This window comes from Schistocerca gregaria, chromosome 2 (genome assembly GCF_023897955.1).
Source record: "Schistocerca gregaria isolate iqSchGreg1 chromosome 2, iqSchGreg1.2, whole genome shotgun sequence".
NCBI classification, from domain to species: Eukaryota; Metazoa; Arthropoda; class Insecta; order Orthoptera; family Acrididae; genus Schistocerca; species Schistocerca gregaria.
The window spans coordinates 810,614,894-810,633,470 of record NC_064921.1 but is presented as its reverse complement, the minus strand read 5'-3'; the positions used below and the strand labels follow the sequence as shown (position 1 = coordinate 810,633,470).

The 18,577-nt window shown below is 54.5% G+C and overlaps 43 non-coding genes across 43 annotated transcripts; 35 read left to right on the top strand and 8 right to left on the bottom strand.

Moving 5' to 3' along the window:
- Positions 1 to 198: 198 nt before the first annotated feature.
- Positions 199 to 269, top strand: Trnag-gcc (transfer RNA glycine (anticodon GCC)). Its single transcript has one exon. It is a non-coding gene; the product is annotated as a tRNA-Gly (tRNA).
- Positions 270 to 650: 381 nt separating this feature from the next.
- Trnam-cau (transfer RNA methionine (anticodon CAU)) lies at positions 651 to 723 on the top strand. The gene has a single exon. It is a non-coding gene; the product is annotated as a tRNA-Met (tRNA).
- A 296-nt stretch (positions 724 to 1,019) lies between these two features.
- Trnae-uuc (transfer RNA glutamic acid (anticodon UUC)) lies at positions 1,020 to 1,091 on the top strand. Its single transcript has one exon. It is a non-coding gene; the product is annotated as a tRNA-Glu (tRNA).
- A 198-nt stretch (positions 1,092 to 1,289) lies between these two features.
- Positions 1,290 to 1,363, top strand: Trnai-aau (transfer RNA isoleucine (anticodon AAU)). The gene has a single exon. It is a non-coding gene; the product is annotated as a tRNA-Ile (tRNA).
- Positions 1,364 to 1,964: 601 nt separating this feature from the next.
- On the bottom strand, positions 1,965 to 2,036 carry Trnag-ucc (transfer RNA glycine (anticodon UCC)). The gene has a single exon. It is a non-coding gene; the product is annotated as a tRNA-Gly (tRNA).
- Positions 2,037 to 2,377: 341 nt separating this feature from the next.
- On the top strand, positions 2,378 to 2,448 carry Trnag-gcc (transfer RNA glycine (anticodon GCC)). Its single transcript has one exon. It is a non-coding gene; the product is annotated as a tRNA-Gly (tRNA).
- A 381-nt stretch (positions 2,449 to 2,829) lies between these two features.
- Trnam-cau (transfer RNA methionine (anticodon CAU)) lies at positions 2,830 to 2,902 on the top strand. The gene has a single exon. It is a non-coding gene; the product is annotated as a tRNA-Met (tRNA).
- A 296-nt stretch (positions 2,903 to 3,198) lies between these two features.
- Trnae-uuc (transfer RNA glutamic acid (anticodon UUC)) lies at positions 3,199 to 3,270 on the top strand. Its single transcript has one exon. It is a non-coding gene; the product is annotated as a tRNA-Glu (tRNA).
- A 198-nt stretch (positions 3,271 to 3,468) lies between these two features.
- Trnai-aau (transfer RNA isoleucine (anticodon AAU)) lies at positions 3,469 to 3,542 on the top strand. The gene has a single exon. It is a non-coding gene; the product is annotated as a tRNA-Ile (tRNA).
- Positions 3,543 to 4,143: 601 nt separating this feature from the next.
- Trnag-ucc (transfer RNA glycine (anticodon UCC)) lies at positions 4,144 to 4,215 on the bottom strand. The gene has a single exon. It is a non-coding gene; the product is annotated as a tRNA-Gly (tRNA).
- A 341-nt stretch (positions 4,216 to 4,556) lies between these two features.
- Positions 4,557 to 4,627, top strand: Trnag-gcc (transfer RNA glycine (anticodon GCC)). The gene has a single exon. It is a non-coding gene; the product is annotated as a tRNA-Gly (tRNA).
- A 381-nt stretch (positions 4,628 to 5,008) lies between these two features.
- Positions 5,009 to 5,081, top strand: Trnam-cau (transfer RNA methionine (anticodon CAU)). The gene has a single exon. It is a non-coding gene; the product is annotated as a tRNA-Met (tRNA).
- Positions 5,082 to 5,377: 296 nt separating this feature from the next.
- Trnae-uuc (transfer RNA glutamic acid (anticodon UUC)) lies at positions 5,378 to 5,449 on the top strand. Its single transcript has one exon. It is a non-coding gene; the product is annotated as a tRNA-Glu (tRNA).
- A 198-nt stretch (positions 5,450 to 5,647) lies between these two features.
- On the top strand, positions 5,648 to 5,721 carry Trnai-aau (transfer RNA isoleucine (anticodon AAU)). The gene has a single exon. It is a non-coding gene; the product is annotated as a tRNA-Ile (tRNA).
- A 591-nt stretch (positions 5,722 to 6,312) lies between these two features.
- Positions 6,313 to 6,384, bottom strand: Trnag-ucc (transfer RNA glycine (anticodon UCC)). The gene has a single exon. It is a non-coding gene; the product is annotated as a tRNA-Gly (tRNA).
- Positions 6,385 to 6,725: 341 nt separating this feature from the next.
- Trnag-gcc (transfer RNA glycine (anticodon GCC)) lies at positions 6,726 to 6,796 on the top strand. Its single transcript has one exon. It is a non-coding gene; the product is annotated as a tRNA-Gly (tRNA).
- Positions 6,797 to 7,177: 381 nt separating this feature from the next.
- On the top strand, positions 7,178 to 7,250 carry Trnam-cau (transfer RNA methionine (anticodon CAU)). The gene has a single exon. It is a non-coding gene; the product is annotated as a tRNA-Met (tRNA).
- A 296-nt stretch (positions 7,251 to 7,546) lies between these two features.
- Positions 7,547 to 7,618, top strand: Trnae-uuc (transfer RNA glutamic acid (anticodon UUC)). The gene has a single exon. It is a non-coding gene; the product is annotated as a tRNA-Glu (tRNA).
- A 198-nt stretch (positions 7,619 to 7,816) lies between these two features.
- Positions 7,817 to 7,890, top strand: Trnai-aau (transfer RNA isoleucine (anticodon AAU)). The gene has a single exon. It is a non-coding gene; the product is annotated as a tRNA-Ile (tRNA).
- Positions 7,891 to 8,491: 601 nt separating this feature from the next.
- On the bottom strand, positions 8,492 to 8,563 carry Trnag-ucc (transfer RNA glycine (anticodon UCC)). Its single transcript has one exon. It is a non-coding gene; the product is annotated as a tRNA-Gly (tRNA).
- Positions 8,564 to 8,904: 341 nt separating this feature from the next.
- Positions 8,905 to 8,975, top strand: Trnag-gcc (transfer RNA glycine (anticodon GCC)). The gene has a single exon. It is a non-coding gene; the product is annotated as a tRNA-Gly (tRNA).
- A 381-nt stretch (positions 8,976 to 9,356) lies between these two features.
- Trnam-cau (transfer RNA methionine (anticodon CAU)) lies at positions 9,357 to 9,429 on the top strand. Its single transcript has one exon. It is a non-coding gene; the product is annotated as a tRNA-Met (tRNA).
- Positions 9,430 to 9,725: 296 nt separating this feature from the next.
- Positions 9,726 to 9,797, top strand: Trnae-uuc (transfer RNA glutamic acid (anticodon UUC)). Its single transcript has one exon. It is a non-coding gene; the product is annotated as a tRNA-Glu (tRNA).
- A 198-nt stretch (positions 9,798 to 9,995) lies between these two features.
- Trnai-aau (transfer RNA isoleucine (anticodon AAU)) lies at positions 9,996 to 10,069 on the top strand. Its single transcript has one exon. It is a non-coding gene; the product is annotated as a tRNA-Ile (tRNA).
- A 601-nt stretch (positions 10,070 to 10,670) lies between these two features.
- On the bottom strand, positions 10,671 to 10,742 carry Trnag-ucc (transfer RNA glycine (anticodon UCC)). Its single transcript has one exon. It is a non-coding gene; the product is annotated as a tRNA-Gly (tRNA).
- A 341-nt stretch (positions 10,743 to 11,083) lies between these two features.
- Trnag-gcc (transfer RNA glycine (anticodon GCC)) lies at positions 11,084 to 11,154 on the top strand. Its single transcript has one exon. It is a non-coding gene; the product is annotated as a tRNA-Gly (tRNA).
- A 381-nt stretch (positions 11,155 to 11,535) lies between these two features.
- Positions 11,536 to 11,608, top strand: Trnam-cau (transfer RNA methionine (anticodon CAU)). The gene has a single exon. It is a non-coding gene; the product is annotated as a tRNA-Met (tRNA).
- A 296-nt stretch (positions 11,609 to 11,904) lies between these two features.
- Positions 11,905 to 11,976, top strand: Trnae-uuc (transfer RNA glutamic acid (anticodon UUC)). Its single transcript has one exon. It is a non-coding gene; the product is annotated as a tRNA-Glu (tRNA).
- A 198-nt stretch (positions 11,977 to 12,174) lies between these two features.
- On the top strand, positions 12,175 to 12,248 carry Trnai-aau (transfer RNA isoleucine (anticodon AAU)). Its single transcript has one exon. It is a non-coding gene; the product is annotated as a tRNA-Ile (tRNA).
- Positions 12,249 to 12,849: 601 nt separating this feature from the next.
- Positions 12,850 to 12,921, bottom strand: Trnag-ucc (transfer RNA glycine (anticodon UCC)). Its single transcript has one exon. It is a non-coding gene; the product is annotated as a tRNA-Gly (tRNA).
- Positions 12,922 to 13,262: 341 nt separating this feature from the next.
- Positions 13,263 to 13,333, top strand: Trnag-gcc (transfer RNA glycine (anticodon GCC)). Its single transcript has one exon. It is a non-coding gene; the product is annotated as a tRNA-Gly (tRNA).
- A 381-nt stretch (positions 13,334 to 13,714) lies between these two features.
- Trnam-cau (transfer RNA methionine (anticodon CAU)) lies at positions 13,715 to 13,787 on the top strand. The gene has a single exon. It is a non-coding gene; the product is annotated as a tRNA-Met (tRNA).
- Positions 13,788 to 14,083: 296 nt separating this feature from the next.
- Trnae-uuc (transfer RNA glutamic acid (anticodon UUC)) lies at positions 14,084 to 14,155 on the top strand. The gene has a single exon. It is a non-coding gene; the product is annotated as a tRNA-Glu (tRNA).
- Positions 14,156 to 14,353: 198 nt separating this feature from the next.
- On the top strand, positions 14,354 to 14,427 carry Trnai-aau (transfer RNA isoleucine (anticodon AAU)). Its single transcript has one exon. It is a non-coding gene; the product is annotated as a tRNA-Ile (tRNA).
- A 602-nt stretch (positions 14,428 to 15,029) lies between these two features.
- On the bottom strand, positions 15,030 to 15,101 carry Trnag-ucc (transfer RNA glycine (anticodon UCC)). The gene has a single exon. It is a non-coding gene; the product is annotated as a tRNA-Gly (tRNA).
- A 341-nt stretch (positions 15,102 to 15,442) lies between these two features.
- Positions 15,443 to 15,513, top strand: Trnag-gcc (transfer RNA glycine (anticodon GCC)). Its single transcript has one exon. It is a non-coding gene; the product is annotated as a tRNA-Gly (tRNA).
- A 381-nt stretch (positions 15,514 to 15,894) lies between these two features.
- On the top strand, positions 15,895 to 15,967 carry Trnam-cau (transfer RNA methionine (anticodon CAU)). Its single transcript has one exon. It is a non-coding gene; the product is annotated as a tRNA-Met (tRNA).
- Positions 15,968 to 16,263: 296 nt separating this feature from the next.
- On the top strand, positions 16,264 to 16,335 carry Trnae-uuc (transfer RNA glutamic acid (anticodon UUC)). The gene has a single exon. It is a non-coding gene; the product is annotated as a tRNA-Glu (tRNA).
- A 198-nt stretch (positions 16,336 to 16,533) lies between these two features.
- Positions 16,534 to 16,607, top strand: Trnai-aau (transfer RNA isoleucine (anticodon AAU)). The gene has a single exon. It is a non-coding gene; the product is annotated as a tRNA-Ile (tRNA).
- A 602-nt stretch (positions 16,608 to 17,209) lies between these two features.
- Positions 17,210 to 17,281, bottom strand: Trnag-ucc (transfer RNA glycine (anticodon UCC)). The gene has a single exon. It is a non-coding gene; the product is annotated as a tRNA-Gly (tRNA).
- A 341-nt stretch (positions 17,282 to 17,622) lies between these two features.
- Positions 17,623 to 17,693, top strand: Trnag-gcc (transfer RNA glycine (anticodon GCC)). Its single transcript has one exon. It is a non-coding gene; the product is annotated as a tRNA-Gly (tRNA).
- Positions 17,694 to 18,074: 381 nt separating this feature from the next.
- Positions 18,075 to 18,147, top strand: Trnam-cau (transfer RNA methionine (anticodon CAU)). The gene has a single exon. It is a non-coding gene; the product is annotated as a tRNA-Met (tRNA).
- Positions 18,148 to 18,443: 296 nt separating this feature from the next.
- On the top strand, positions 18,444 to 18,515 carry Trnae-uuc (transfer RNA glutamic acid (anticodon UUC)). Its single transcript has one exon. It is a non-coding gene; the product is annotated as a tRNA-Glu (tRNA).
- The last annotated feature ends 62 nt before the right edge of the window (positions 18,516 to 18,577 follow it).

Sequence of the window (18,577 nt, the reverse complement as noted above, 5' to 3'; positions counted from 1 at the left end):
CGCATCCTTTGGCAAGAGTCGGCTCCGGCGACGCAAGAGTACCCAGAGGATCGCGTTCTGGCGGCGATTTTAAGCAGTACAGTGCAGGGTTCAGCGTCTGCAGCATCTTCTCGACAGAATGCTATGGCGCTTGACGACAGTCCCACTTTCCCTCAAGACAACTGCTCGGGAAGCAGCGCGAAGTTGCTACCGCCCGGAGCATCGGTGGTTCAGTGGTAGAATGCTCGCCTGCCACGCGGGCGGCCCGGGTTCGATTCCCGGCCGATGCATCATTTTGCTTTTCCCGCGGTAATGCTGCCGTGTGGCTTGCGCGCTTTACATGCACGATCCACAAGAATGTATAGCTGGATTCCTTTGAGAAGAACCGAGAACGCAGCACTAGCGGGTCCCCACTGGGACGCTCGCATCATGTTCTACAGACTAGCGTCGGCCTGGCCTCACAAGTTGCTGTGTCCAGGTGCCTCCGAGGCACTGAACTTTAACGACAAGGAGTGCTGCCTATCGTTGCAAAAGCTGCAGCAACACCGCAATCAACTGGGCCGGCAATGCACGTGTAGCAAACAGAACACGTTATCCAGGAAGTACAGTGTCTTCACGTCTAACATTGGGTGTGGTACTTACCCAGCTTCCAGGACAAACGCTTCACCGGTGCCTCGGTAGCGCAGTAGGCAGCGCGTAAGTCTCATAATCTTAAGGTCGTGAGTTCGATCCTCACCCGGGGCATTTAATTTTCTGTGACCGATGGTGGTGCTGTTGCTAGGACCCCAATTTATTTCTTGTTTGTTATCCACAACGCTTCAGCGGGAAAATGTTTACTTCCTGTTATTGCTACTTACAGCTTCCCTTTTCCTCTTCTCCCAGCAGAGCATGAAGCCAAAAGCATTGCTCTGAGACGTTTGAGGTGCGCGCCTTGCCAGTCAGCATGCGCAAAGATGCTCGCAAAGAGAGATGGGCGCCGACGCGGGAATCGGCACGAAATGGGCCAAGGGGCCGTCCGAACCGTCGAAGAAATGCACACATCCGGTGTGGTCTAGTGGCTAGGATACCTGGCTTTCACCCAGGAGGCCCGGGTTCGATTCCCGGTACCGGAACGGAATTTTTTCCACACTAATCGTGACGAGTTTGAGCTGTCAGAGCTGCCGTTTCCCGTCCTGCGAGCAATATAGCTACTGCTTCGTGACAGTCAGCAGGATATAGACGAGGGAAGCAGACACACGACTGCCATAGAAATGGTGTATGGCTTCATGCCACACGGTTCCAGCGTAGGGCTGAGCAACTGCATCTGTCGAGGCCCGTTAGCTCAGTTGGTTAGAGCGTCGTGCTAATAACGCGAAGGTCGTGGGTTCGATCCCCCCACGGGCCACTACGCTTTTACTACTACGAAAAGGCAGCGCCGATTTCAGCTGGCGAGTGTGATGACCAAAAGATCATCACCCTGCGTGGAAGTTGACAGAGGTTCCGAACCCGACCTGTCGGGAAGCGCTACAGCATTCACTCGCCAATGGCCATAGTGTGCTCAATACACTGGTTCTCAACCGATAAAGAGAAAATGAAAGGAAATGTCCGATTGCCGATGCGTAACAACTTTGGCCCTTGTCAGTACTTGGGCGGGTGAGTGCATCGGAACACAGGGTACTGTTGGCAGTTTTACTTCGTATTTTTCTTTCTCCTTTATTTTCGGAGCCACAGCCCGATTCGGTCATGGAGACGCCACCGTGAAATGAAGGGGCGTGCCGTGTGTCCATCGCCTCGCCTCGCCTCTCCTTACCTCTCTCAGTCGTTTCTCGTGCTTGTTGTTTTGATATAGGCCGATTTGAGAGCGTCAGCTCTCGCGTCAGCCGAGCAAAGTCGAGACAAGTCGAGACACACTACAGGCTGGTCTGCAGCGAGTAACAGGGAGGGGAAAAAAACATTAATTTCAAGGCGCGTGGCAAAAGTACTCAAACGCGAAATTAAAAGCCTGCTGCGGTGGCCGGGAATCGAACCCGGATCAACTGCTTGGAAGGCAACTATGCTGACCATTACACCACCACCGCACAAGCGAGCGCCCCGGCGCCGCACTGTGTCGGCTTCCCGCCTGTCGGCAGCGGCCGAAGGTGGTGGTACCTGGCAGGCGCATTTCGAGGTAGGCTAGGGGAGCACATCCAGACGCATTCGGACAGCATATCCGCGCACATTTCGCATCCTTTGGCAAGAGTCGGCTCCGGCGACGCAAGAGTACCCAGAGGATCGCGTTCTGGCAGCGATTTTAAGCAGTACAGTGCAGGGTTCAGCGTCTGCAGCATCTTCTCGACAGAATGCTATGGCGCTTGACGACAGTCCCACTTTCCCTCAAGACAACTGCTCGGGAAGCAGCGCGAAGTTGCTACCGCCCGGAGCATCGGTGGTTCAGTGGTAGAATGCTCGCCTGCCACGCGGGCGGCCCGGGTTCGATTCCCGGCCGATGCATCATTTTGCTTTTCCCGCGGTAATGCTGCCGTGTGGCTTGCGCGCTTTACATGCACGATCCACAAGAATGTATAGCTGGATTCCTTTGAGAAGAACCGAGAACGCAGCACTAGCGGGTCCCCACTGGGACGCTCGCATCATGTTCTACAGACTAGCGTCGGCCTGGCCTCACAAGTTGCTGTGTCCAGGTGCCTCCGAGGCACTGAACTTTAACGACAAGGAGTGCTGCCTATCGTTGCAAAAGCTGCAGCAACACCGCAATCAACTGGGCCGGCAATGCACGTGTAGCAAACAGAACACGTTATCCAGGAAGTACAGTGTCTTCACGTCTAACATTGGGTGTGGTACTTACCCAGCTTCCAGGACAAACGCTTCACCGGTGCCTCGGTAGCGCAGTAGGCAGCGCGTAAGTCTCATAATCTTAAGGTCGTGAGTTCGATCCTCACCCGGGGCATTTAATTTTCTGTGACCGATGGTGGTGCTGTTGCTAGGACCCCAATTTATTTCTTGTTTGTTATCCACAACGCTTCAGCGGGAAAATGTTTACTTCCTGTTATTGCTACTTACAGCTTCCCTTTTCCTCTTCTCCCAGCAGAGCATGAAGCCAAAAGCATTGCTCTGAGACGTTTGAGGTGCGCGCCTTGCCAGTCAGCATGCGCAAAGATGCTCGCAAAGAGAGATGGGCGCCGACGCGGGAATCGGCACGAAATGGGCCAAGGGGCCGTCCGAACCGTCGAAGAAATGCACACATCCGGTGTGGTCTAGTGGCTAGGATACCTGGCTTTCACCCAGGAGGCCCGGGTTCGATTCCCGGTACCGGAACGGAATTTTTTCCACACTAATCGTGACGAGTTTGAGCTGTCAGAGCTGCCGTTTCCCGTCCTGCGAGCAATATAGCTACTGCTTCGTGACAGTCAGCAGGATATAGACGAGGGAAGCAGACACACGACTGCCATAGAAATGGTGTATGGCTTCATGCCACACGGTTCCAGCGTAGGGCTGAGCAACTGCATCTGTCGAGGCCCGTTAGCTCAGTTGGTTAGAGCGTCGTGCTAATAACGCGAAGGTCGTGGGTTCGATCCCCCCACGGGCCACTACGCTTTTACTACTACGAAAAGGCAGCGCCGATTTCAGCTGGCGAGTGTGATGACCAAAAGATCATCACCCTGCGTGGAAGTTGACAGAGGTTCCGAACCCGACCTGTCGGGAAGCGCTACAGCATTCACTCGCCAATGGCCATAGTGTGCTCAATACACTGGTTCTCAACCGATAAAGAGAAAATGAAAGGAAATGTCCGATTGCCGATGCGTAACAACTTTGGCCCTTGTCAGTACTTGGACGGGTGAGTGCATCGGAACACAGGGTACTGTTGGCAGTTTTACTTCGTATTTTTCTTTCTCCTTTATTTTCGGAGCCACAGCCCGATTCGGTCATGGAGACGCCACCGTGAAATGAAGGGGCGTGCCGTGTGTCCATCGCCTCGCCTCGCCTCTCCTTACCTCTCTCAGTCGTTTCTCGTGCTTGTTGTTTTGATATAGGCCGATTTGAGAGCGTCAGCTCTCGCGTCAGCCGAGCAAAGTCGAGACAAGTCGAGACACACTACAGGCTGGTCTGCAGCGAGTAACAGGGAGGGGAAAAAAACATTAATTTCAAGGCGCGTGGCAAAAGTACTCAAACGCGAAATTAAAAGCCTGCTGCGGTGGCCGGGAATCGAACCCGGATCAACTGCTTGGAAGGCAACTATGCTGACCATTACACCACCACCGCACAAGCGAGCGCCCCGGCGCCGCACTGTGTCGGCTTCCCGCCTGTCGGCAGCGGCCGAAGGTGGTGGTACCTGGCAGGCGCATTTCGAGGTAGGCTAGGGGAGCACATCCAGACGCATTCGGACAGCATATCCGCGCACATTTCGCATCCTTTGGCAAGAGTCGGCTCCGGCGACGCAAGAGTACCCAGAGGATCGCGTTCTGGCGGCGATTTTAAGCAGTACAGTGCAGGGTTCAGCGTCTGCAGCATCTTCTCGACAGAATGCTATGGCGCTTGACGACAGTCCCACTTTCCCTCAAGACAACTGCTCGGGAAGCAGCGCGAAGTTGCTACCGCCCGGAGCATCGGTGGTTCAGTGGTAGAATGCTCACCTGCCACGCGGGCGGCCCGGGTTCGATTCCCGGCCGATGCATCATTTTGCTTTTCCCGCGGTAATGCTGCCGTGTGGCTTGCGCGCTTTACATGCACGATCCACAAGAATGTATAGCTGGATTCCTTTGAGAAGAACCGAGAACGCAGCACTAGCGGGTCCCCACTGGGACGCTCGCATCATGTTCTACAGACTAGCGTCGGCCTGGCCTCACAAGTTGCTGTGTCCAGGTGCCTCCGAGGCACTGAACTTTAACGACAAGGAGTGCTGCCTATCGTTGCAAAAGCTGCAGCAACACCGCAATCAACTGGGCCGGCAATGCACGTGTAGCAAACAGAACACGTTATCCAGGAAGTACAGTGTCTTCACGTCTAACATTGGGTGTGGTACTTACCCAGCTTCCAGGACAAACGCTTCACCGGTGCCTCGGTAGCGCAGTAGGCAGCGCGTAAGTCTCATAATCTTAAGGTCGTGAGTTCGATCCTCACCCGGGGCATTTAATTTTCTGTGACCGATGGTGGTGCTGTTGCTAGGACCCCAATTTATTTCTTGTTTGTTATCCACAACGCTTCAGCGGGAAAATGTTTACTTCCTGTTATTGCTACTTACAGCTTCCCTTTTCCTCTTCTCCCAGCAGAGCATGAAGCCAAAAGCATTGCTCTGAGACGTTTGAGGTGCGCGCCTTGCCAGTCAGCATGCGCAAAGATGCTCGCAAAGAGAGATGGGCGCCGACGCGGGAATCGGCACGAAATGGGCCAAGGGGCCGTCCGAACCGTCGAAGAAATGCACACATCCGGTGTGGTCTAGTGGCTAGGATACCTGGCTTTCACCCAGGAGGCCCGGGTTCGATTCCCGGTACCGGAACGGAATTTTTTCCACACTAATCGTGACGAGTTTGAGCTGTCAGAGCTGCCGTTTCCCGTCCTGCGAGCAATATAGCTACTGCTTCGTGACAGTCAGCAGGATATAGACGAGGGAAGCAGACACACGACTGCCATAGAAATGGTGTATGGCTTCATGCCACACGGTTCCAGCGTAGGGCTGAGCAACTGCATCTGTCGAGGCCCGTTAGCTCAGTTGGTTAGAGCGTCGTGCTAATAACGCGAAGGTCGTGGGTTCGATCCCCCCACGGGCCACTACGCTTTTACTACTACGAAAAGGCAGCGCCGATTTCAGCTGGCGAGTGTGATGACCAAAAGATCATCACCCTGCGTGGAAGTTGACAGAGGTTCCGAACCCGACCTGTCGGGAAGCGCTACAGCATTCACTCGCCAATGGCCATAGTGTGCTCAATACACTGGTTCTCAACCGATAAAGAGAAAATGAAAGGAAATGTCCGATTGCCGATGCGTAACAACTTTGGCCCTTGTCAGTACTTGGGCGGGTGAGTGCATCGGAACACAGGGTACTGTTGGCAGTTTTACTTCGTATTTTTCTTTCTCCTTTATTTTCGGAGCCACAGCCCGATTCGGTCATGGAGACGCCACCGTGAAATGAAGGGGCGTGCCGTGTGTCCATCGCCTCGCCTCGCCTCTCCTTACCTCTCTCAGTCGTTTCTCGTGCTTGTTGTTTTGATATAGGCCGATTTGAGAGCGTCAGCTCTCGCGTCAGCCGAGCAAAGTCGAGACACACTACAGGCTGGTCTGCAGCGAGTAACAGGGAGGGGAAAAAAACATTAATTTCAAGGCGCGTGGCAAAAGTACTCAAACGCGAAATTAAAAGCCTGCTGCGGTGGCCGGGAATCGAACCCGGATCAACTGCTTGGAAGGCAACTATGCTGACCATTACACCACCACCGCACAAGCGAGCGCCCCGGCGCCGCACTGTGTCGGCTTCCCGCCTGTCGGCAGCGGCCGAAGGTGGTGGTACCTGGCAGGCGCATTTCGAGGTAGGCTAGGGGAGCACATCCAGACGCATTCGGACAGCATATCCGCGCACATTTCGCATCCTTTGGCAAGAGTCGGCTCCGGCGACGCAAGAGTACCCAGAGGATCGCGTTCTGGCGGCGATTTTAAGCAGTACAGTGCAGGGTTCAGCGTCTGCAGCATCTTCTCGACAGAATGCTATGGCGCTTGACGACAGTCCCACTTTCCCTCAAGACAACTGCTCGGGAAGCAGCGCGAAGTTGCTACCGCCCGGAGCATCGGTGGTTCAGTGGTAGAATGCTCGCCTGCCACGCGGGCGGCCCGGGTTCGATTCCCGGCCGATGCATCATTTTGCTTTTCCCGCGGTAATGCTGCCGTGTGGCTTGCGCGCTTTACATGCACGATCCACAAGAATGTATAGCTGGATTCCTTTGAGAAGAACCGAGAACGCAGCACTAGCGGGTCCCCACTGGGACGCTCGCATCATGTTCTACAGACTAGCGTCGGCCTGGCCTCACAAGTTGCTGTGTCCAGGTGCCTCCGAGGCACTGAACTTTAACGACAAGGAGTGCTGCCTATCGTTGCAAAAGCTGCAGCAACACCGCAATCAACTGGGCCGGCAATGCACGTGTAGCAAACAGAACACGTTATCCAGGAAGTACAGTGTCTTCACGTCTAACATTGGGTGTGGTACTTACCCAGCTTCCAGGACAAACGCTTCACCGGTGCCTCGGTAGCGCAGTAGGCAGCGCGTAAGTCTCATAATCTTAAGGTCGTGAGTTCGATCCTCACCCGGGGCATTTAATTTTCTGTGACCGATGGTGGTGCTGTTGCTAGGACCCCAATTTATTTCTTGTTTGTTATCCACAACGCTTCAGCGGGAAAATGTTTACTTCCTGTTATTGCTACTTACAGCTTCCCTTTTCCTCTTCTCCCAGCAGAGCATGAAGCCAAAAGCATTGCTCTGAGACGTTTGAGGTGCGCGCCTTGCCAGTCAGCATGCGCAAAGATGCTCGCAAAGAGAGATGGGCGCCGACGCGGGAATCGGCACGAAATGGGCCAAGGGGCCGTCCGAACCGTCGAAGAAATGCACACATCCGGTGTGGTCTAGTGGCTAGGATACCTGGCTTTCACCCAGGAGGCCCGGGTTCGATTCCCGGTACCGGAACGGAATTTTTTCCACACTAATCGTGACGAGTTTGAGCTGTCAGAGCTGCCGTTTCCCGTCCTGCGAGCAATATAGCTACTGCTTCGTGACAGTCAGCAGGATATAGACGAGGGAAGCAGACACACGACTGCCATAGAAATGGTGTATGGCTTCATGCCACACGGTTCCAGCGTAGGGCTGAGCAACTGCATCTGTCGAGGCCCGTTAGCTCAGTTGGTTAGAGCGTCGTGCTAATAACGCGAAGGTCGTGGGTTCGATCCCCCCACGGGCCACTACGCTTTTACTACTACGAAAAGGCAGCGCCGATTTCAGCTGGCGAGTGTGATGACCAAAAGATCATCACCCTGCGTGGAAGTTGACAGAGGTTCCGAACCCGACCTGTCGGGAAGCGCTACAGCATTCACTCGCCAATGGCCATAGTGTGCTCAATACACTGGTTCTCAACCGATAAAGAGAAAATGAAAGGAAATGTCCGATTGCCGATGCGTAACAACTTTGGCCCTTGTCAGTACTTGGACGGGTGAGTGCATCGGAACACAGGGTACTGTTGGCAGTTTTACTTCGTATTTTTCTTTCTCCTTTATTTTCGGAGCCACAGCCCGATTCGGTCATGGAGACGCCACCGTGAAATGAAGGGGCGTGCCGTGTGTCCATCGCCTCGCCTCGCCTCTCCTTACCTCTCTCAGTCGTTTCTCGTGCTTGTTGTTTTGATATAGGCCGATTTGAGAGCGTCAGCTCTCGCGTCAGCCGAGCAAAGTCGAGACAAGTCGAGACACACTACAGGCTGGTCTGCAGCGAGTAACAGGGAGGGGAAAAAAACATTAATTTCAAGGCGCGTGGCAAAAGTACTCAAACGCGAAATTAAAAGCCTGCTGCGGTGGCCGGGAATCGAACCCGGATCAACTGCTTGGAAGGCAACTATGCTGACCATTACACCACCACCGCACAAGCGAGCGCCCCGGCGCCGCACTGTGTCGGCTTCCCGCCTGTCGGCAGCGGCCGAAGGTGGTGGTACCTGGCAGGCGCATTTCGAGGTAGGCTAGGGGAGCACATCCAGACGCATTCGGACAGCATATCCGCGCACATTTCGCATCCTTTGGCAAGAGTCGGCTCCGGCGACGCAAGAGTACCCAGAGGATCGCGTTCTGGCGGCGATTTTAAGCAGTACAGTGCAGGGTTCAGCGTCTGCAGCATCTTCTCGACAGAATGCTATGGCGCTTGACGACAGTCCCACTTTCCCTCAAGACAACTGCTCGGGAAGCAGCGCGAAGTTGCTACCGCCCGGAGCATCGGTGGTTCAGTGGTAGAATGCTCGCCTGCCACGCGGGCGGCCCGGGTTCGATTCCCGGCCGATGCATCATTTTGCTTTTCCCGCGGTAATGCTGCCGTGTGGCTTGCGCGCTTTACATGCACGATCCACAAGAATGTATAGCTGGATTCCTTTGAGAAGAACCGAGAACGCAGCACTAGCGGGTCCCCACTGGGACGCTCGCATCATGTTCTACAGACTAGCGTCGGCCTGGCCTCACAAGTTGCTGTGTCCAGGTGCCTCCGAGGCACTGAACTTTAACGACAAGGAGTGCTGCCTATCGTTGCAAAAGCTGCAGCAACACCGCAATCAACTGGGCCGGCAATGCACGTGTAGCAAACAGAACACGTTATCCAGGAAGTACAGTGTCTTCACGTCTAACATTGGGTGTGGTACTTACCCAGCTTCCAGGACAAACGCTTCACCGGTGCCTCGGTAGTGCAGTAGGCAGCGCGTAAGTCTCATAATCTTAAGGTCGTGAGTTCGATCCTCACCCGGGGCATTTAATTTTCTGTGACCGATGGTGGTGCTGTTGCTAGGACCCCAATTTATTTCTTGTTTGTTATCCACAACGCTTCAGCGGGAAAATGTTTACTTCCTGTTATTGCTACTTACAGCTTCCCTTTTCCTCTTCTCCCAGCAGAGCATGAAGCCAAAAGCATTGCTCTGAGACGTTTGAGGTGCGCGCCTTGCCAGTCAGCATGCGCAAAGATGCTCGCAAAGAGAGATGGGCGCCGACGCGGGAATCGGCACGAAATGGGCCAAGGGGCCGTCCGAACCGTCGAAGAAATGCACACATCCGGTGTGGTCTAGTGGCTAGGATACCTGGCTTTCACCCAGGAGGCCCGGGTTCGATTCCCGGTACCGGAACGGAATTTTTTCCACACTAATCGTGACGAGTTTGAGCTGTCAGAGCTGCCGTTTCCCGTCCTGCGAGCAATATAGCTACTGCTTCGTGACAGTCAGCAGGATATAGACGAGGGAAGCAGACACACGACTGCCATAGAAATGGTGTATGGCTTCATGCCACACGGTTCCAGCGTAGGGCTGAGCAACTGCATCTGTCGAGGCCCGTTAGCTCAGTTGGTTAGAGCGTCGTGCTAATAACGCGAAGGTCGTGGGTTCGATCCCCCCACGGGCCACTACGCTTTTACTACTACGAAAAGGCAGCGCCGATTTCAGCTGGCGAGTGTGATGACCAAAAGATCATCACCCTGCGTGGAAGTTGACAGAGGTTCCGAACCCGACCTGTCGGGAAGCGCTACAGCATTCACTCGCCAATGGCCATAGTGTGCTCAATACACTGGTTCTCAACCGATAAAGAGAAAATGAAAGGAAATGTCCGATTGCCGATGCGTAACAACTTTGGCCCTTGTCAGTACTTGGGCGGGTGAGTGCATCGGAACACAGGGTACTGTTGGCAGTTTTACTTCGTATTTTTCTTTCTCCTTTATTTTCGGAGCCACAGCCCGATTCGGTCATGGAGACGCCACCGTGAAATGAAGGGGCGTGCCGTGTGTCCATCGCCTCGCCTCGCCTCTCCTTACCTCTCTCAGTCGTTTCTCGTGCTTGTTGTTTTGATATAGGCCGATTTGAGAGCGTCAGCTCTCGCGTCAGCCGAGCAAAGTCGAGACAAGTCGAGACACACTACAGGCTGGTCTGCAGCGAGTAACAGGGAGGGGAAAAAAACATTAATTTCAAGGCGCGTGGCAAAAGTACTCAAACGCGAAATTAAAAGCCTGCTGCGGTGGCCGGGAATCGAACCCGGATCAACTGCTTGGAAGGCAACTATGCTGACCATTACACCACCACCGCACAAGCGAGCGCCCCGGCGCCGCACTGTGTCGGCTTCCCGCCTGTCGGCAGCGGCCGAAGGTGGTGGTACCTGGCAGGCGCATTTCGAGGTAGGCTAGGGGAGCACATCCAGACGCATTCGGACAGCATATCCGCGCACATTTCGCATCCTTTGGCAAGAGTCGGCTCCGGCGACGCAAGAGTACCCAGAGGATCGCGTTCTGGCGGCGATTTTAAGCAGTACAGTGCAGGGTTCAGCGTCTGCAGCATCTTCTCGACAGAATGCTATGGCGCTTGACGACAGTCCCACTTTCCCTCAAGACAACTGCTCGGGAAGCAGCGCGAAGTTGCTACCGCCCGGAGCATCGGTGGTTCAGTGGTAGAATGCTCGCCTGCCACGCGGGCGGCCCGGGTTCGATTCCCGGCCGATGCATCATTTTGCTTTTCCCGCGGTAATGCTGCCGTGTGGCTTGCGCGCTTTACATGCACGATCCACAAGAATGTATAGCTGGATTCCTTTGAGAAGAACCGAGAACGCAGCACTAGCGGGTCCCCACTGGGACGCTCGCATCATGTTCTACAGACTAGCGTCGGCCTGGCCTCACAAGTTGCTGTGTCCAGGTGCCTCCGAGGCACTGAACTTTAACGACAAGGAGTGCTGCCTATCGTTGCAAAAGCTGCAGCAACACCGCAATCAACTGGGCCGGCAATGCACGTGTAGCAAACAGAACACGTTATCCAGGAAGTACAGTGTCTTCACGTCTAACATTGGGTGTGGTACTTACCCAGCTTCCAGGACAAACGCTTCACCGGTGCCTCGGTAGCGCAGTAGGCAGCGCGTAAGTCTCATAATCTTAAGGTCGTGAGTTCGATCCTCACCCGGGGCATTTAATTTTCTGTGACCGATGGTGGTGCTGTTGCTAGGACCCCAATTTATTTCTTGTTTGTTATCCACAACGCTTCAGCGGGAAAATGTTTACTTCCTGTTATTGCTACTTACAGCTTCCCTTTTCCTCTTCTCCCAGCAGAGCATGAAGCCAAAAGCATTGCTCTGAGACGTTTGAGGTGCGCGCCTTGCCAGTCAGCATGCGCAAAGATGCTCGCAAAGAGAGATGGGCGCCGACGCGGGAATCGGCACGAAATGGGCCAAGGGGCCGTCCGAACCGTCGAAGAAATGCACACATCCGGTGTGGTCTAGTGGCTAGGATACCTGGCTTTCACCCAGGAGGCCCGGGTTCGATTCCCGGTACCGGAACGGAATTTTTTCCACACTAATCGTGACGAGTTTGAGCTGTCAGAGCTGCCGTTTCCCGTCCTGCGAGCAATATAGCTACTGCTTCGTGACAGTCAGCAGGATATAGACGAGGGAAGCAGACACACGACTGCCATAGAAATGGTGTATGGCTTCATGCCACACGGTTCCAGCGTAGGGCTGAGCAACTGCATCTGTCGAGGCCCGTTAGCTCAGTTGGTTAGAGCGTCGTGCTAATAACGCGAAGGTCGTGGGTTCGATCCCCCCACGGGCCACTACGCTTTTACTACTACGAAAAGGCAGCGCCGATTTCAGCTGGCGAGTGTGATGACCAAAAGATCATCACCCTGCGTGGAAGTTGACAGAGGTTCCGAACCCGACCTGTCGGGAAGCGCTACAGCATTCACTCGCCAATGGCCATAGTGTGCTCAATACACTGGTTCTCAACCGATAAAGAGAAAATGAAAGGAAATGTCCGATTGCCGATGCGTAACAACTTTGGCCCTTGTCAGTACTTGGGCGGGTGAGTGCATCGGAACACAGGGTACTGTTGGCAGTTTTACTTCGTATTTTTCTTTCTCCTTTATTTTCGGAGCCACAGCCCGATTCGGTCATGGAGACGCCACCGTGAAATGAAGGGGCGTGCCGTGTGTCCATCGCCTCGCCTCGCCTCTCCTTACCTCTCTCAGTCGTTTCTCGTGCTTGTTGTTTTGATATAGGCCGATTTGAGAGCGTCAGCTCTCGCGTCAGCCGAGCAAAGTCGAGACAAGTCGAGACACACTACAGGCTGGTCTGCAGCGAGTAACAGGGAGGGGAAAAAAACATTAATTTCAAGGCGCGTGGCAAAAGTACTCAAACGCGAAATTAAAAGCCTGCTGCGGTGGCCGGGAATCGAACCCGGATCAACTGCTTGGAAGGCAACTATGCTGACCATTACACCACCACCGCACAAGCGAGCGCCCCGGCGCCGCACTGTGTCGGCTTCCCGCCTGTCGGCAGCGGCCGAAGGTGGTGGTACCTGGCAGGCGCATTTCGAGGTAGGCTAGGGGAGCACATCCAGACGCATTCGGACAGCATATCCGCGCACATTTCGCATCCTTTGGCAAGAGTCGGCTCCGGCGACGCAAGAGTACCCAGAGGATCGCGTTCTGGCGGCGATTTTAAGCAGTACAGTGCAGGGTTCAGCGTCTGCAGCATCTTCTCGACAGAATGCTATGGCGCTTGACGACAGTCCCACTTTCCCTCAAGACAACTGCTCGGGAAGCAGCGCGAAGTTGCTACCGCCCGGAGCATCGGTGGTTCAGTGGTAGAATGCTCGCCTGCCACGCGGGCGGCCCGGGTTCGATTCCCGGCCGATGCATCATTTTGCTTTTCCCGCGGTAATGCTGCCGTGTGGCTTGCGCGCTTTACATGCACGATCCACAAGAATGTATAGCTGGATTCCTTTGAGAAGAACCGAGAACGCAGCACTAGCGGGTCCCCACTGGGACGCTCGCATCATGTTCTACAGACTAGCGTCGGCCTGGCCTCACAAGTTGCTGTGTCCAGGTGCCTCCGAGGCACTGAACTTTAACGACAAGGAGTGCTGCCTATCGTTGCAAAAGCTGCAGCAACACCGCAATCAACTGGGCCGGCAATGCACGTGTAGCAAACAGAACACGTTATCCAGGAAGTACAGTGTCTTCACGTCTAACATTGGGTGTGGTACTTACCCAGCTTCCAGGACAAACGCTTCACCGGTGCCTCGGTAGCGCAGTAGGCAGCGCGTAAGTCTCATAATCTTAAGGTCGTGAGTTCGATCCTCACCCGGGGCATTTAATTTTCTGTGACCGATGGTGGTGCTGTTGCTAGGACCCCAATTTATTTCTTGTTTGTTATCCACAACGCTTCAGCGGGAAAATGTTTACTTCCTGTTATTGCTACTTACAGCTTCCCTTTTCCTCTTCTCCCAGCAGAGCATGAAGCCAAAAGCATTGCTCTGAGACGTTTGAGGTGCGCGCCTTGCCAGTCAGCATGCGCAAAGATGCTCGCAAAGAGAGATGGGCGCCGACGCGGGAATCGGCACGAAATGGGCCAAGGGGCCGTCCGAACCGTCGAAGAAATGCACACATCCGGTGTGGTCTAGTGGCTAGGATACCTGGCTTTCACCCAGGAGGCCCGGGTTCGATTCCCGGTACCGGAACGGAATTTTTTCCACACTAATCGTGACGAGTTTGAGCTGTCAGAGCTGCCGTTTCCCGTCCTGCGAGCAATATAGCTACTGCTTCGTGACAGTCAGCAGGATATAGACGAGGGAAGCAGACACACGACTGCCATAGAAATGGTGTATGGCTTCATGCCACACGGTTCCAGCGTAGGGCTGAGCAACTGCATCTGTCGAGGCCCGTTAGCTCAGTTGGTTAGAGCGTCGTGCTAATAACGCGAAGGTCGTGGGTTCGATCCCCCCACGGGCCACTACGCTTTTACTACTACGAAAAGGCAGCGCCGATTTCAGCTGGCGAGTGTGATGACCAAAAGATCATCACCCTGCGTGGAAGTTGACAGAGGTTCCGAACCCGACCTGTCGGGAAGCGCTACAGCATTCACTCGCCAATGGCCATAGTGTGCTCAATACACTGGTTCTCAACCGATAAAGAGAAAATGAAAGGAAATGTCCGATTGCCGATGCGTAACAACTTTGGCCCTTGTCAGTACTTGGACGGGTGAGTGCATCGGAACACAGGGTACTGTTGGCAGTTTTACTTCGTATTTTTCTTTCTCCTTTATTTTCGGAGCCACAGCCCGATTCGGTCATGGAGACGCCACCGTGAAATGAAGGGGCGTGCCGTGTGTCCATCGCCTCGCCTCGCCTCTCCTTACCTCTCTCAGTCGTTTCTCGTGCTTGTTGTTTTGATATAGGCCGATTTGAGAGCGTCAGCTCTCGCGTCAGCTCTCGCAAAGTCGAGACAAGTCGAGACACACTACAGGCTGGTCTGCAGCGAGTAACAGGGAGGGGAAAAAAACATTAATTTCAAGGCGCGTGGCAAAAGTACTCAAACGCGAAATTAAAAGCCTGCTGCGGTGGCCGGGAATCGAACCCGGATCAACTGCTTGGAAGGCAACTATGCTGACCATTACACCACCACCGCACAAGCGAGCGCCCCGGCGCCGCACTGTGTCGGCTTCCCGCCTGTCGGCAGCGGCCGAAGGTGGTGGTACCTGGCAGGCGCATTTCGAGGTAGGCTAGGGGAGCACATCCAGACGCATTCGGACAGCATATCCGCGCACATTTCGCATCCTTTGGCAAGAGTCGGCTCCGGCGACGCAAGAGTACCCAGAGGATCGCGTTCTGGCGGCGATTTTAAGCAGTACAGTGCAGGGTTCAGCGTCTGCAGCATCTTCTCGACAGAATGCTATGGCGCTTGACGACAGTCCCACTTTCCCTCAAGACAACTGCTCGGGAAGCAGCGCGAAGTTGCTACCGCCCGGAGCATCGGTGGTTCAGTGGTAGAATGCTCGCCTGCCACGCGGGCGGCCCGGGTTCGATTCCCGGCCGATGCATCATTTTGCTTTTCCCGCGGTAATGCTGCCGTGTGGCTTGCGCGCTTTACATGCACGATCCACAAGAATGTATAGCTGGATTCCTTTGAGAAGAACCGAGAACGCAGCACTAGCGGGTCCCCACTGGGACGCTCGCATCATGTTCTACAGACTAGCGTCGGCCTGGCCTCACAAGTTGCTGTGTCCAGGTGCCTCCGAGGCACTGAACTTTAACGACAAGGAGTGCTGCCTATCGTTGCAAAAGCTGCAGCAACACCGCAATCAACTGGGCCGGCAATGCACGTGTAGCAAACAGAACACGTTATCCAGGAAGTACAGTGTCTTCACGTCTAACATTGGGTGTGGTACTTACCCAGCTTCCAGGACAAACGCTTCACCGGTGCCTCGGTAGCGCAGTAGGCAGCGCGTAAGTCTCATAATCTTAAGGTCGTGAGTTCGATCCTCACCCGGGGCATTTAATTTTCTGTGACCGATGGTGGTGCTGTTGCTAGGACCCCAATTTATTTCTTGTTTGTTATCCACAACGCTTCAGCGGGAAAATGTTTACTTCCTGTTATTGCTACTTACAGCTTCCCTTTTCCTCTTCTCCCAGCAGAGCATGAAGCCAAAAGCATTGCTCTGAGACGTTTGAGGTGCGCGCCTTGCCAGTCAGCATGCGCAAAGATGCTCGCAAAGAGAGATGGGCGCCGACGCGGGAATCGGCACGAAATGGGCCAAGGGGCCGTCCGAACCGTCGAAGAAATGCACACATCCGGTGTGGTCTAGTGGCTAGGATACCTGGCTTTCACCCAGGAGGCCCGGGTTCGATTCCCGGTACCGGAACGGAATTTTTTCCACACTAATCGTGACGAGTTTGAGCTGTCAGAGCTGCCGTTTCCCGTCCTGCGAGCAATATAGCTACTGCTTCGTGACAGTCAGCAGGATATAGACGAGGGAAGCAGACACACGACTGCCATAGAAATGGTGTATGGCTTCATGCCACACGGTTCCAGCGTAGGGCTGAGCAACTGCATCTGTCGAGGCCCGTTAGCTCAGTTGGTTAGAGCGTCGTGCTAATAACGCGAAGGTCGTGGGTTCGATCCCCCCACGGGCCACTACGCTTTTACTACTACGAAAAGGCAGCGCCGATTTCAGCTGGCGAGTGTGATGACCAAAAGATCATCACCCTGCGTGGAAGTTGACAGAGGTTCCGAACCCGACCTGTCGGGAAGCGCTACAGCATTCACTCGCCAATGGCCATAGTGTGCTCAATACACTGGTTCTCAACCGATAAAGAGAAAATGAAAGGAAATGTCCGATTGCCGATGCGTAACAACTTTGGCCCTTGTCAGTACTTGGGCGGGTGAGTGCATCGGAACACAGGGTACTGTTGGCAGTTTTACTTCGTATTTTTCTTTCTCCTTTATTTTCGGAGCCACAGCCCGATTCGGTCATGGAGACGCCACCGTGAAATGAAGGGGCGTGCCGTGTGTCCATCGCCTCGCCTCGCCTCTCCTTACCTCTCTCAGTCGTTTCTCGTGCTTGTTGTTTTGATATAGGCCGATTTGAGAGCGTCAGCTCTCGCGTCAGCTCTCGCAAAGTCGAGACAAGTCGAGACACACTACAGGCTGGTCTGCAGCGAGTAACAGGGAGGGGAAAAAAACATTAATTTCAAGGCGCGTGGCAAAAGTACTCAAACGCGAAATTAAAAGCCTGCTGCGGTGGCCGGGAATCGAACCCGGATCAACTGCTTGGAAGGCAACTATGCTGACCATTACACCACCACCGCACAAGCGAGCGCCCCGGCGCCGCACTGTGTCGGCTTCCCGCCTGTCGGCAGCGGCCGAAGGTGGTGGTACCTGGCAGGCGCATTTCGAGGTAGGCTAGGGGAGCACATCCAGACGCATTCGGACAGCATATCCGCGCACATTTCGCATCCTTTGGCAAGAGTCGGCTCCGGCGACGCAAGAGTACCCAGAGGATCGCGTTCTGGCGGCGATTTTAAGCAGTACAGTGCAGGGTTCAGCGTCTGCAGCATCTTCTCGACAGAATGCTATGGCGCTTGACGACAGTCCCACTTTCCCTCAAGACAACTGCTCGGGAAGCAGCGCGAAGTTGCTACCGCCCGGAGCATCGGTGGTTCAGTGGTAGAATGCTCGCCTGCCACGCGGGCGGCCCGGGTTCGATTCCCGGCCGATGCATCATTTTGCTTTTCCCGCGGTAATGCTGCCGTGTGGCTTGCGCGCTTTACATGCACGATCCACAAGAATGTATAGCTGGATTCCTTTGAGAAGAACCGAGAACGCAGCACTAGCGGGTCCCCACTGGGACGCTCGCATCATGTTCTACAGACTAGCGTCGGCCTGGCCTCACAAGTTGCTGTGTCCAGGTGCCTCCGAGGCACTGAACTTTAACGACAAGGAGTGCTGCCTATCGTTGCAAAAGCTGCAGCAACACCGCAATCAACTGGGCCGGCAATGCACGTGTAGCAAACAGAACACGTTATCCAGGAAGTACAGTGTCTTCACGTCTAACATTGGGTGTGGTACTTACCCAGCTTCCAGGACAAACGCTTCACCGGTGCCTCGGTAGCGCAGTAGGCAGCGCGTAAGTCTCATAATCTTAAGGTCGTGAGTTCGATCCTCACCCGGGGCATTTAATTTTCTGTGACCGATGGTGGTGCTGTTGCTAGGACCCCAATTTATTTCTTGTTTGTTATCCACAACGCTTCAGCGGGAAAATGTTTACTTCCTGTTATTGCTACTTACAGCTTCCCTTTTCCTCTTCTCCCAGCAGAGCATGAAGCCAAAAGCATTGCTCTGAGACGTTTGAGGTGCGCGCCTTGCCAGTCAGCATGCGCAAAGATGCTCGCAAAGAGAGATGGGCGCCGACGCGGGAATCGGCACGAAATGGGCCAAGGGGCCGTCCGAACCGTCGAAGAAATGCACACATCCGGTGTGGTCTAGTGGCTAGGATACCTGGCTTTCACCCAGGAGGCCCGGGTTCGATTCCCGGTACCGGAACGGAATTTTTTCCACACTAATCGTGACGAGTTTGAGCTGTCAGAGCTGCCGTTTCCCGTCCT